This window comes from Oncorhynchus kisutch, linkage group LG1 (assembly GCF_002021735.2).
Source record: "Oncorhynchus kisutch isolate 150728-3 linkage group LG1, Okis_V2, whole genome shotgun sequence".
Classification (NCBI taxonomy): Eukaryota; Metazoa; Chordata; class Actinopteri; order Salmoniformes; family Salmonidae; genus Oncorhynchus; species Oncorhynchus kisutch.
In genome coordinates, this window is record NC_034174.2 from 11276528 (window position 1) to 11291567 (window position 15040).

The 15040-nt window shown below is 44.5% G+C and overlaps 1 pseudogene; it reads right to left on the minus strand.

The window, feature by feature from the left end:
* Nucleotides 1-15040, minus strand: part of LOC109879052 (copine-5-like) — a 248728-nt pseudogene that overhangs the window by 148227 nt on the left and 85461 nt on the right.

Here is a 15040-nt window from a genome sequence, read left to right on the forward strand (position 1 = left end):
ATATACATGATCAAACACAGATCTAGAATCAACTATTAAAGACTACCAGAACCCACTGGATTCTCCAATTACATTGAAAAGAGTACAGGACAAAATAAAAACCCTCCAACCCAAAAAGGCCTGTGTGTTTGATGTATCCTCAATGAATGATCAAATATACAGACAACAAATTCCAATTGGCTATACTAAAAAACTCTTTAACATCATACTTAGCTCTGGCATCTTCCCCAATATTTGGAACCATGGACTGATCACCCCAATCCACAAAAGTGGAGACAAATTGACCCCAATAACTACCGTTGGAATATGTGTCAACAGTAACCTTGGGAAATCCTCTGCATTATTATAACAGCAGACTCGTACATTTCCTCAATGAAAACAATGTACTGAGCAAATGTCAAATTGGCTTTTTACCAAATTACCGTACAACAGACCATGTATTCACCCTGCACACCCTAATTGACAATCAAACAAACCAAAACAAAGGCAAAGTCTTCTCATGCTTTGTTGATTTCAAAAAGCCTTCGACTCAATCTGGCATGAGGGTCTGCCTATACAAACTGATGAAAGTGGTGTGGGGGCAAAACATCGACATTATAAAATCCATGTACACAAACAACAAGTGTGCGGTAAAATTGGCAAAAACACACACATTTCTTCACACAGGGTCGTGGGGTTAGACAGGGATGCAGCTTAAGCCCACCCTCTTCAACATAATATATCAACGATTGGAAGAGGGCACTAGAAAAGTCTGCAGCACCCGGCCTCACCCTGCTAGATCCGAAGTCAAATGTCTGCTGTTTGCTGATGATCTGGTGCTTCTGTCACCAACCAAGGAGGGCCTACAGCAGCCACCTAGATCTTATGCACAGATTCTGTCAGACTGGGCCCTGACAGTAAATCTCAGTAAGACCAAATAATGGTGTTCCAAAAAAGGTCCAGTCACCAGGACCACAAATACAAATTCATCTAGACACTGTTGCCCTAGAGCCACACAAAAAACTATACATACCTTGGCCTAAACATCAGCACCACAGGTAACTTCCACAAAGCTGTGAACGATCTGAGAGACAAGGCAAGAAGGGCATTCTATGCCATCAAAGAAACATAAATTTCAACATACCAATTAGGATCTGGCTAAAATACTTGAATCAGTCATAGAGCCCATTGCCCTTTATGGTTGTGAGGTCTGGGGTCCGCTCACCAACCAAGACTTCACAAAATGGGACAAACACCAAATTGAGAACTCTGCACGCAGAATTCTGCAAAATATCCTCCGTGTACAACGTAGAACACCAAATAATGCCTGCAGAGCAGAATTAGGCCGATACCCACTAATTATCAAAATCCAGAAAAGAGCTGTTAAATTCTACAACCACCTAAAAGGAAGCGATTCACAAACCTTCCATAACAAAGCCATCACCTACAGAGAGATGAACCTGGATAAGAGTCCCCTAAGCAAGCTGGTCCTGGGGCTCTGTTCACAACACAAACACCCACTACAGAAGCCCCAGGACAGCAGCACAATTAGACCCAACCAAATCATGAGAAAACAAAAAGATAACTACTTAACACATTGGAAAGAATTAACAAAAAAACAGAGCAAACTAGAATGCTATTTGGCCCTACACAGAGAGTACACAGCGGCAGAATACCTGACCACTGTGACTGACCCAAATTAAGGAAAGCCTGACTATGTACAGACTCAGTGAGCATAGCCTTGCTATTGAGAAAGGCCGCCGTAGGCAGACTTGGCTCTCAAGAGAAGACAGGCTATGTGCTCACTGCCCACAAAATGAGGTGGAAACTGAGCTGCACTTCCTAACCTCCTGCCCAATGTATGACCATATTAGAGAGACATATTTCCCTCAGATTACACAGATCCACAAAGAATTCGAAAACAAATCCAATTTTGAAAAACTCCCATATCTACTGGGTGAAATTCCACAGTGTGCCATCACAGCAGCAAGATTTGTGACCTGTTGCCACGAGAAAAGGGCAACCAGTGAAGAACAAACACCATTGTAAATACAACCCATATTTATGCTCATTTATTTTATCTTGTGTCCTTTAGCCCATTTGTACATTGTTAGAACACTGTATATATATATATAATATGACATTTGTAAGTCTTTACTGTTTTGAAACTTCTGTATGTGTAATGTTTACTGTTCATTTTTGTTGTTTTTGCACTTTATATATTCACTTTTGTATGTCTGTCTTACCTCACTTGCTTTGGCAATGTTAACACATGTTTCCCATGCCAATAAAGCCCTTGAATTGAATTGAATTGAATTGAGAGAGGGAGGGAGATCGAGAGGAGAGAGGAGAAGACAAGAGGAGAGAGAGAGAGGAGAGAGAGAGAGGAGAGAGAGAGAGAGAGAGAGAGAGAGGGAGAGAGAGAGAGAGAGAGAGAGAGAGGGAGAGCGAGAGAGAGAGAGGGAGAGAGAGTGAGAGGGGGAAGTGAGAGATATAAGAGAGAGAGAAACTTCTGTATGTGTAATTTTTACTGTTAATCTTATTGTTTATTTCATTTTTGTATATTATCTATCTCACTTGCTTTGGAAATGTTAACACATGTTTCCCATGCCAATAAAGCCCTTGAATTGAATTGAATTGAGATAGAGAGAGAGAGAGAGAGAGAGAGGAGAGAGAGGAGAGAGAGAGAGAGAGCAGCATTCTTTCATTAGAATGCTATATGCATATAGCTTTTAGTTGTTACACCATTTCAATGACTACAAATGACTCATATTTATAAAGTCGCTGGCCCTATTTATGCACAGCATCACCCTGGATACAGAATAAACATGGATACAGAATCACCATGGATACAGAATAAACATGGATACAGCATCACCCTGGATACAGAATAAACATGGATACAGCATCACCCTGGATACAGAATAACATGGATACAGAATCACCATGGATACAGAATAAACATGGATACAGCATCACCCTGGATACAGAATAAACATGGATACAGAATCACCATGGATACAGAATAAACATGGATACAGATTTATCCTGGATACAGAATAAACATGGATACAGAATCCTCCTGGATACAGAATAAACATGGATACAGCATCATCCTGGATACATTATGTAAAGAGTGCTCTGTGTCATCCATTCTATGCCATAGTGTCTGTCTGATGTTTACTTTCATGACAACACAGACAGACAGACAGACAGACAGACAGACAGACAGACAGACAGACAGACAGACAGACAGACAGACAGACAGACAGACAGACAGACAGACAGACAGACAGACAGACAGACAGACAGACAGACAGACAGACAGACAGATAGATAGATAGATAGATAGATAGATAGATAGATAGATAGATAGATAGATAGATAGATAGATAGATAGATAGATAGATAGATAGATAGATAGATAGATAGATAGATAGATAGATAGATAGATAGATAGATAGATAGATAGATAGATAGATAGATAGATAGATAGATAGATAGATAGATAGATAGATAGATAGATAGATAGATAGATAGATCATAGAAAGACAGACAGAGATATACAGAGACAGACAGAGACAGACATACAGAGACAAACAGAGACAGACATACAGAGACAGACAGAGACAGACAGAGACAGACAGAGACATACAGAAGACAGACAGAGACATACAGAGACAAACAGAGACAGACAGAGACAGACAGAGACAGACAGAGACAGACAGACATAAGAGACATACAGAGACAGACAGAGACATACAGAGACATACAGAGACAGACATACAGAGACAAACAGAGACAGACATACAGAGACAGACAGAGACAGACAGAGACAGACAGAGACATACAGAAGACAGACAGAGACATACAGAGACAAACAGAGACAGACAGAGACAGACAGAGACAGACAGAGACATACAGAGACAGACAGAGACATACAGAGACAGACAGAGACAGACAGAGACAGACAGAGACATACAGAGACAGACAGAGACATACAGAAGACAGACAGAGACAGACAGAGACAGACAGAGACAGACAGAGGCAGACAGAGACATACAGAAGACAGACAGAGACAGACAGAGACAGACAGAGACAAACAGAGACAGACAGAGACATACAGAGACATACAGAGACAGACAGAGACAGACAGAGACAGACAGAGACATACAGAAGACAGACGGAGACAGACAGAGACATACAGAGACAGACAGAGACATACAAAGACATAGAAAGACATACAGAGACAGACAGAGACAGACAGAGACAGACAGAGACAGAGACAGACAGAGACAGACAGAGACAGACAGAGACAGACAGAGATATACAGAAGACAGACAGAGACATACAGAGACAGACAGAGACATACAGAGACATACAGAGACAGACAGAGACAAACAGAGACAGACAGAGACAGACAGAGACATACAGAGACATACAGAAGACAGACAGAGACATACAGAGACATACAGAGACAGACAGAGACAGAGACAGACAGAGACAGACAGAGACAGACAGAGACAGACAGAGATATACAGAAGACAGACAGAGACATACAGAGACAGACAGAGACATACAGAGACATACAGAGACAGACAGAGACAAACAGAGACAGACAGAGACAGACAGAGACATACAGAGACATACAGAAGACAGACAGAGACATACAGAGACATACAGAGACAGACAGAGACAGACAGAGACAGACAGAGACATACAGAAGACAGACAGAGACAGACAGAGACAGACATACAGAGACAGACATACAGAAACAGACAGAGACAGACAGAGACAGACAGACAGAGACAGACAGAGACAGACAGAGACATACAGAGACATACAGAGACAGACAGAGACAGACACACAGAGACATACAGAAGACAGACAGAGACATACAGAGACAGACAGAGACATACAGAGACAGACAGACATACAGAGACATACAGAGACACACAGAAGACAGACAGAGACAGACAGACAGAGACAGACATACAGAGACAGACAGAGACAGACAGAGACATACAGAGACAGACAGAGACAGACATACAGAGACAGACATACAGAGACAGACAGAGACATACAGACACAGACAGACATACAGAGACATACAGAGACACACAGAGACATACAGAAGACAGACAGAGACATACAGAGACATACAGAGACAGGACAGAGACAGAGACAGACAGAGACAGACAGAGACAGACAGAGACAGACAGAGATATACAGAAGACAGACAGAGACATACAGAGACAGACAGAGACATACAGAGACATACAGAGACAGACAGAGACAAACAGAGACAGACAGAGACAGACAGAGACATACAGAGACATACAGAAGACAGACAGAGACATACAGAGACATACAGAGACAGACAGAGACAGACAGAGACAGACAGAGACATACAGAAGACAGACAGAGACAGACAGAGACAGACATACAGAGACAGACATACAGAAACAGACAGAGACAGACAGAGACAGACAGACAGAGACAGACAGAGACAGACAGAGACATACAGAGACATACAGAGACAGACAGAGACAGACACACAGAGACATACAGAAGACAGACAGAGACATACAGAGACAGACAGAGACATACAGAGACAGACAGACATACAGAGACATACAGAGACACACAGAAGACAGACAGAGACAGACAGACAGAGACAGACATACAGAGACAGACAGAGACAGACAGAGACATACAGAGACAGACAGAGACAGACATACAGAGACAGACATACAGAGACAGACAGAGACATACAGACACAGACAGACATACAGAGACATACAGAGACACACAGAGACATACAGAAGACAGACAGAGACAGACAGACAGAGACAGACATACAGAGACAGACAGACAGAGAGACAGACAGAGACAAACAGAGACAGACAGAGACATACAGAGACATACAGAGACATACAGAGACATACAGACACAGACAGAGAGAAAAGCAAGGGAACAGAGGGTTATCTGTGTGGGACTTCAACATGAATACTGTTTTAAGCAAATAATCACTCACAAGTCAAAGCGTAGATTCTGCTTCTCCTCAAAGAAATAGTCCAGGATGTACTTCCTGACAAAGTCTGGGTTTTAGAGTGTTGTCAATCACCTCTGTTCTACCAAACTAGAGGATGAGGAGGAGAGAGAGCGAGCAAAGAGAGAGAGAGAGACGAGAGAGAGACAGACCGACAGAAGAGAGAGAGAGCAAAAGAGACGAGAGAGAGAGAGAGAGAGACAGACAGAGGAGAGAGCAAGAGAGAAGAGCGAGAGAGAGGAGAGAGAAGAGAGAGGAGAGAGAGAGAGAGAGAGAGAGAGAGGAGAGAGACAGGAGAGAGAGAGAGAGACAGAGAGAGAGAGACAGGAAGACAGAGAAGAGAGAGAGAGAGAAGAGGAGACGAGAGAGGAGAGGAGAGAGAGAGAGAGACGGAGAGAGAGAGAGAGAGAGAGGAGAGAGAGAGAAGGAAGGTAAGGGGAGAAATTGGAAGAAAATACAAGTTATTAAGTTATTATCAATCATTCAGCAATTATACATCTTCCAACAACACAAATCTATAGACCCTCTGTTCATTATTATTCTCTCTCTCTGAGACACACACGTGTCAGAGAGACAACAGAGGGATGTGATACCACCGTAAAACACACTCCTGATACGTAGAGGACATCATGTGTTTCCTTGATCCAGCTTTATCTACCCTGTGTGTGTGTGTGTGTGTGTGTGTGTGTGTGTGTGTGTGTGTGTGTGTGTGTGTGTGTGTGTGTGTGTGTGTGTGTGTGTGTGTGTGTGTGTGTGTGTGTGTGTGTGTGTGTGTGTGTGTGTGTGTGTGTGTGTGTGTGTGTGTGTGTGTGTGTGTGTGTGTGCGTGTGTGTGTGTGTGAGTGTGAGTGTGTGTCTCCTCGATCTGCCTCTGCTCTGCTCTCTCATTCTAATTACTGAGGCAGAGAATGCCCACTAATCACCTCATCTTACCCTACAGAGAGAGAGACAGGGAGAGAGGGAGGAAGGGAGAGAAGAAAGGGGAGGAGAGAGGGGTAGAGAGATGTAGGGCAAGATGGAGAGAGAGAGGGAGGAAGGGAGAGGAAGAGAGGGAGGAAGGGAGAGGAAGAGAGGGAGGAAGGGAGAGGAAGCGAGGGAGGAAGGGAGAGGAAGAGAGGGAGGAAGGGAGAGGAAGAGAGGGAGGAAGGGAGAGGAAGAGAGGGAGGAAGGGAGAGGAAGAGAGGGAGGAAGGGAGAGGAAGGTGTGAGTTGGCAAGAGAGTGGAGATAGTTGGAGAGAAGGAGGGGGGGTGGAGACAGTTGGAGAGAAGGAGGGGGAGTGGAGACAGTTGGAGAGAAGGAGGGGGAGTGGAGACAGTTGGAGAGAAGGAGGGGGGGTGGAGACAGTTGGAGAGAAGGAGGGGGGGTAGAGACAGTAGGAGAGAAGGAGGGGGAGTGGAGAGAGTAGGAGAGAAGGAAGGGGGGTGGAGACAGTTGGAGAGAAGGAGGGGGAGTGGAGACAGTTGGAGAGAAGGAGGGGGAGTGGAGACAGTTGGAGAGAAGGAGGGGGAGTGGAGACAGTTGGAGAGAACGAGGGGGGGTGGAGACAGTTGGAGAGAAGGAGGGGGAGTGGAGACAGTTGGAGAGAATGAGGGGGAGTGGAGACAGTTGGAGAGAAGGAGGGGGGGTGGAGACAGTTGGAGAGAAGGAGGGGGGGTGGAGACAGTAGGAGAGAAGGAGGGGGAGTGGAGACAGTAGGAGAGAAGGAGGGGGAGTGGAGACAGTTGGAGAGAAGGAGGGGGAGTGGAGACAGTTGGAGAGAAGGAGGGGAGGGTGGAGACAGTTGGAGAGAAGGAGGGGGGGTGGAGACAGTTGGAGAGAAGGAGGGGGGTGGAGATAGTTGGAGAGAAGGAGGGGGGGTGGAGACAGTTGGAGAGAAGGAGGGGGGGTGGAGACAGTTGGAGAGAAGGAGGAGGAAGAGGGGGATAAATAGGGGGATGAGGTGGGGGTTGAAGAGGGGGATAAATAGGGGGATGAGGTGGGGGATGAAGAGGGGGATAAATAGGGGTATGAGGTGGGGGATGAAGAGGGGGATAAATAGGGGGATGAGGTGGGGGATGAAGAGGGGGATAAATAGGGGGATGAAAGATTTGGCATTGGTCCCCAGATCCTCAAAAAGTTCTACAGCTGCACCCTTGAGAGCGGTTGCATCACCGCCTGGTATGGAAACTGCTCGGCATCCGACCGCAAAGCACTACAGAGGGTAGTGCGTACGGTCCAGTACATCACTGGGGCCAAGCTTCCTGCCATCCAGGACCTCTATACCAGGCGGTGTCAGAGGAAGGCCCATAAAATTGTCAATGACTCCAGTCACCCAAGTCATAGACTGTTCTCTCTGCTACCGCACGGCAAGCGGTACCGGAGCACCAAGTCTAGGTCCAGAAGGCTTTTTAACAGCTTCTACCCCCAAGTCATAAGACTCCTGAACAACTAACCAAATGGCCACCCAGACTATTTACATTGACACCCTCCCCTCCCCTTTGTTTTTACACTGCTGCTACTCGCTATTAATTATCTACATGTACAAATGACCTCCACTAACCTGTACCCCTGCACATTGACTTGGTACCCCCTGTATATAGCCTCATTATTGTAATTTTATTGTGTTCTTGCAGTTATTTTATTACTTAAAAATCTTTAGGGGTGCCAATAATTTTGACACATCTTTTGGGAAAAAAAATATTATTTATTGAAAAAAATATTTTTCTCTGAACAATTGTATTATTATATAAGTATATACACTATACTGAATATACAAAAGTATGTGGACACCACTTCAAATTAGGAGGCAGTTCCATGGTTCTGTAAAACGCCTGCAGTGTATGGCGAAACAGCACAGAGACACAGCACAGAGACACAGCACAGAGACACAGCACAGAGACACAGCACAGAGAAACAGCACAGGGACACAGCACAGAGACACAGCACAGAGACACAGCACAGAGACACAGCACAGAGACACAGCACAGGGACACAGCATAGAGACACAACACAGAGACACAGCACAGGGACACAGCACAGAGACACAGCACAGAGACACAACACAGAGACACAACACAGAGACACAGCACAGAGACACAGCACAGAGACACAGCACAGAGACACAGCACAGGGACACAGCACAGAGACATAGCACAGAGACACAGCACAGAGACACAGCACAGAGACACAGCACAGAGAAACAGCACAGAGACACAGCACAGAGACACAGCACAGAGACACAGCACAGAGACACAGCACAGAGACACAATACAGAGACACAGCACAGAGACACAGCACAGAGAGGCAGCACAGAGACACAGCACAGGGAGGCAGTTCCATGGTTCTGTAAAATGGGCCAACGTCTGCAGTGTGTGGCAAAACAGCACATAACAGTGGTTAAATGGTGTATTGTTAGAATGTAATGTACTACATAGGGAATAGGGTGTCATTGGATCCTGGTCAATAGTAGTGCACTACATAGGGGATAGGGTGTCATTTGGAACACACATATACATGTTTTGTAAGTGGTTGTTTATGAAGTTTAGTGAAACGGCGTAGAGAGGGAGCAGAATGGTGGCGGTACGCTGTGGAGACCCAATAGACCCAATGCTTGTAGACTCCAAAGGCTGGTGCCAATGGGTGGACTGCAGCTTGTTCACAGCTATTTCTGTTGATCCATTATTCAGATTGAGAAACAGAGGGAGAAGGAGGAGGAGGAACAAGTGAGAGATGGAGAGAGAGAGAGATGGGGGAGAAGGGAAGGAGAGCCAGAGAGAGAATGCTATTTGGCCCTAAACAGAGAGTACACATGTCCACTGTGACTGACCCAAACTTAAGGAAAGCTTTGACTATATATAGACTTATTGAGCATAGCCTTGCTATTGAGAAAGGCCGCCGTAGACAGACCTGGCTCTCAAGAGAAGACAGGCTATGTGCACACTGCCCACAAAATGAGGTGGAAACTGAGCTGCACTTCCTAACCTCCTGTCCAACGTATGACCATATTAGAGATACATATTTCCCTCAGATTACACAGATCCACAAAGAATTCGAAAACAAATCCAATTTTGATAAACTCCCATATCTACTGGGGGAAATTTCACAGTGTGCCATCACAGCAGCAAGATTTGTGACCTGTTGCCACAAGAAAAGGGCAACCAGTGAAGAACAAACACCATTGTAAATACAACCCATATTTATGCTTATTTATTTTCCCTTGTGTTCTTTTAACCATTTGTACATATATATATATATATATTATAATATGACATTTGTAATGTCTTTATTGTTTTGAAACTTCTGTATGTGTAATGTTTACTGTTCATTTTTATTGTTTATTTCACTTTTGTTTATTATCTATTTCACTTGCTTTGGCAATGTTAACATATGTTTCCCATGCCAATAAAGCCCATTGAATTGAATTGGTGGAGAGAGATGGTGGAGAGAGAGATGGAGAGAGAGATGGGGGAGAGAGAGATGGTGGAGAGAGAGATGGGGGAGAGAGAGATGGAGAGAGAGATGGTGGAGAGAGAGATGGAGAGAGAGATGGTGGAGAGAGATGGAGAGAGAGATGGAGAGAGAGATGGTGGAGAGAGAGATGGGGGAGAGAGAGATGGGGGAGAGAGAGATGGAGAGAGAGATGGTGGAGAGAGAGATGGAGAGAGAGATGGTGGAGAGAGAGATGGGGGAGAGAGAGATGGTAGAGAGAGATGGGAGAGAGAGTGGAGAGAGAGATGGAGAGAGATGGTGGAGAGAGAGATGGGGGAGAGAGAGATGGTGGAGAGAGAGATGGGGGAGAGAGATGGGGGAGAGAGATGGGGGAGAGAGATGGGGGAGAGAGATGGGGGAGAGAGAGATGGTGGAGAGAGAGATGGGGGAGAGAGAGATGGGGGAGAGAGAGATGGTAGAGAGAGATGGAGAGAGAGTGGAGAGAGAGATGGAGAGAGATGGTGGAGAGAGAGATGGGGGAGAGAGAGATGGTGGAGAGAGAGATGGGGGAGAGAGATGGGGGAGAGAGAGAGAAGGAATGCGAGAGATAGGGCAGAAGGGAAGGAGCGAGACAGAAAGTCAGAAATAGAGAGGAAGGAAAACCTATCTCCACTGATAACGCATCAATAAAACATGAATCTCCCAACACCGGGTGCTTGGCTGGCTCCCAGTCAGACGACATTTAGAGCCAGACATAAACGCTACAGAGGATAAAGAACAACCCAGATGAAATGTCTCGAGAACCTCTCCTGTGATTCAAAACTGCTCCATTCTCAGAAGTTGGAGGACAAATAGGTAATAGAGAGGGGTTCTATTGTATTATTTTGGGGCACCCCAAGAGTCAGTGCTGGGTACATTTTAGTCCCCGTTCAAGGAAGGAAGGACTTTAAGAACAACTGAATTCCAATAAAATAAAAGTTAATTCAACTATTCAGATGATGAGGGGGCGGCAGGGTAGCCTAGTGGTTAGAGCATTGGACTAGTAACCGAAAGGTTGCAAGTTCGAATCCCTGAGCTGGCAAGGTACAAATCTGTCGTTCTGCCCCTGAACAGGCAGTTAACCCACTGTTCCTAGGCCGTCATTGAAAATAAGAATTTGTTCTTAACTGACTTGCCTAGTTAAATAAAGGTACAATTAAAATGATCATTGTTGTTCATTTTAGAAAGAAAGTACATATATTTTTTACAACATCCATAGCTGTTGATTTTACATAATTCCAGAATGGCTGTGTACCGTGAACAACGCCTCCTCATCGGCATTCATCTCTTCATTTCTATTCCAATTGAACTGTGATTGATTCAGCCATTTGAGATTCTAGGTGATTCTGTGTGATTACTTTTAAATACTCCTGGTGGCGTTTTCAATCAATACAAAACCATTTTTTTCCAAGGGAGACCTGGGGCCCTACGTATCAAGCATCTCAGAGGAGGAGTGCTGATCTAGGATCAGGTTCTCCCTGTCCATGTGATCTAAAGGACCAGTATTCAGTCATAGTGCTGATCTAAGATCAGGTCCTCCCTGTCCATGTGATCTAAAGGACCAGTATTCCGTCATAGTGCTGATCTAAGATCAGGTCCTCCCTGTCCATGTGATCTAAAGGACCAATATTCAGTCATAGTGCTGATCTAAGATCAGGTCCTCCCTGTCCATGTGATCTAAAGGACCAGTAATTCAGTCATAGTGCTGATCTAGGATCAGGTTCTCCCTGTCCATGTGATCTAAAGGACCAATATTCAGTCATAGTGCTGATCTAAGATCAGGTCCTCCCTGTCCATGTGATCTAAAGGACCAGTATTCAGTCATAGTGCTGATCTAGGATCAGGTCTTCCCTGTCCATGTGATCTAAAGGACCAGTATTCAGTCATAGTGCTGATCTAGGATCAGGTTCTCCCTGTCCATGTGATCTAAAGGACCAGTATTCAGTCATAGTGCTGATCTAGGATCAGGTTCTCCCTGTCCATGTGATCTAAAGGACCATTATTCAGTCATAGTGCTGATCTAGGATCAGGTTCTCCCTGTCCATGTGATCTAAAAGACCAGTATTCAGTCATAGTGCTGATCTAGGATCAGGTTCTCCCTGTCCATGTAATCTAAAGGACCAGTATTCAGTCATAGTGCTGATCTAGGATCAGGTCTTCCCTGTCCATGTGATCTAAAGGACCAGTATTCAGTCATAGTGCTGATCTAGGATCAGGTCTTCCCTGTCCATGTGATCTAAAGGACCAGTATTCAGTCATAGTGCTGATCTAGGATCAGGTTCTCCATGACCATGTAATCTTATTCATTGTGATCTAAAAGTCAGAACTGATCCTAAATCAGCACACTGAGACCTTTGATACATACGGAGTGAGAAAACACCTGTAAAACCTTTTGAAGGGCTACACAGGTGAGTAGAAGCACAGAACACCGGTTGAGACGACTGAAGATGAGTATCAGTGATCAGGTGTTGATAACAGTGTGAAACACACAATGGAGTTTTTCCTAGCCACCGTGCTTCTACACCTGCATTGCTTGCTGTGTGGGGTTTCAGGCTGGGTTTCTGTACAGCACTTTGTGACATCAGCTGATGTAAGAAGGGCTTTATAAATAAATGTGATATGATTTGGTAACCTGGAGCGACAGGTCTCTAACGTAGTTTCCAGCAGGACAGTAGCAGCCGCGACATTATAAGTTCATTATAGGAGGAGGGGTCAGACCAAGGATCATTTAGCTGTTTGATTTTGAATAACAGATTCACAACAAGGAACAACAGATTCAAACATGTCTTGTGAGGCCTGTGGGCAACCAACATGTACCTGTTCGTGAGAGTCTCACCTTTACACAGAGGGGTCATATTAGTGTGTAACCCAAAATGTTCGGACACGACAGACAGAAGTTGGCAGAACCAACTTCAGATGAGTCTCCTGACACTTGTGGAGGTCGTAGAGAAAAACAGAGAACACTGTCGTGTTCGTGAGAGTCTCATCTTACCGTCAACTGTTTGGATACTACAGACGATTTTGTGAGACGACCGATTTTCGGGTCTCTCATGGTCTGACAAACACCGCTCTCACTCTGTCACCTTTCACCCCAGATGAAGAAGAGCCACTGAGGCAGATGCAGTGGATTGAGACGTATCCAATAGGCAGATGCAGTGGATTGAGACGTATCCAATGCAACAATATATTATATTTCTATCTTAAACTGACAGATTATTTTGGGTATTTTTGTATTATGCTAATTCGATTGATGTGGGGCATTGATCTTAAGGGGTTTTGGACTATACTTGCGGTGACCAACTGGGGACATTTTGTTAATCCCCACAAGGAAAATTGTATTTCTAGGGGGTTTAGGGTCAAAGTTGTTTTTTAAAAATGTTTATCCAAATAGGCAAGTCAGTTAAGAACAAATTCTTAATTTCAATGAAGGCCGATCAGGGAACAGTGGGTTAACTACCTTGTTCAGCTGCAGAATGACAGATGTGTACCTTGTCAGCTCAGGGGTTTGAACTTGCAACCTTCCGGGTACTAGTCCAACGCTCTAACCACTAGACTACCCTGCGCCCCCTCAGGGGTAAGGTTACCCCTGAGGGGGCGCAGCAGTCTAAGGCACCTCATCTCAGTGCAAGATCCACCACTACTGTCCCTGGTTCGAATCCAGGCTGTATCACATCCGGCTGTGATTGGGAGTCACATGCGCACAATTAGCCCAGCATCGTCTGGGTTAGGGGAGGGTTTGGCCAGGGGGGTGGGCCGTCATTGTAAATAAGAATTTGTTCTTAACTGACTTGATTAGTTAGAAAAAGGTTAAACACAAGGTTAGTTAGACAAGATTGTGTGAAACAAACACACACATACACATTTGTAGTCCTATAACCAGTTTGTAGTCCTATAACCAGCTTGTAGTCCTATAACCAGTTTGTAGTCCTATAACCAGCTTGTAGTCCTATAACCAACTTGTAGTCCTATAACCAGTTTGTAGTCCTATAACCAGTTTGTAGTCTTCAGACCAGTTTGTAGTCCTATAACCAGTTTGTAGTACTATAAACCGTTTGTAGTCCTATAAACAGTTTGTAGTCCTATAACAAGTTTGTAGTCTTAAGACCAGTTTGTAGTCCTATAACCAGTTTGTAGTCTTAAGACCAGTTTGTAGTCCTATAACAAGTTTGTAGTCTTAAGACCAGTTTGTAGGCCTATAACCAGTTTGTAGTCTTAAGACCAGTTTGTAGTCCTATAACCAGTTTGTAGTCTTAAGACCAGTTTGTAGTCCTATAACCAGTTTGTAGTCTTAAGACCAGTTTGTAGTCCTATAACAAGTTTGTAGTCTTAAGACCAGTTTGTAGTCCTATAACCAGTTTGTAGTCTTAAGACCAGTTTGTAGTCCTATAACCAGTTTGTAGTCTTAAGACCAGTTTGTAGTCCTATAACCAGTTTGTAGTCTTAAGACCAGTTTGTAGTCCTATAACAAGTTTGTAGTCTTAAGACCAGTTTGTAGTCCTATAACAAGTTTGTAGTCTTAAGACCAGTTTGTAGGCCTATAACCAGTTTGTAGTCTTAAGACCA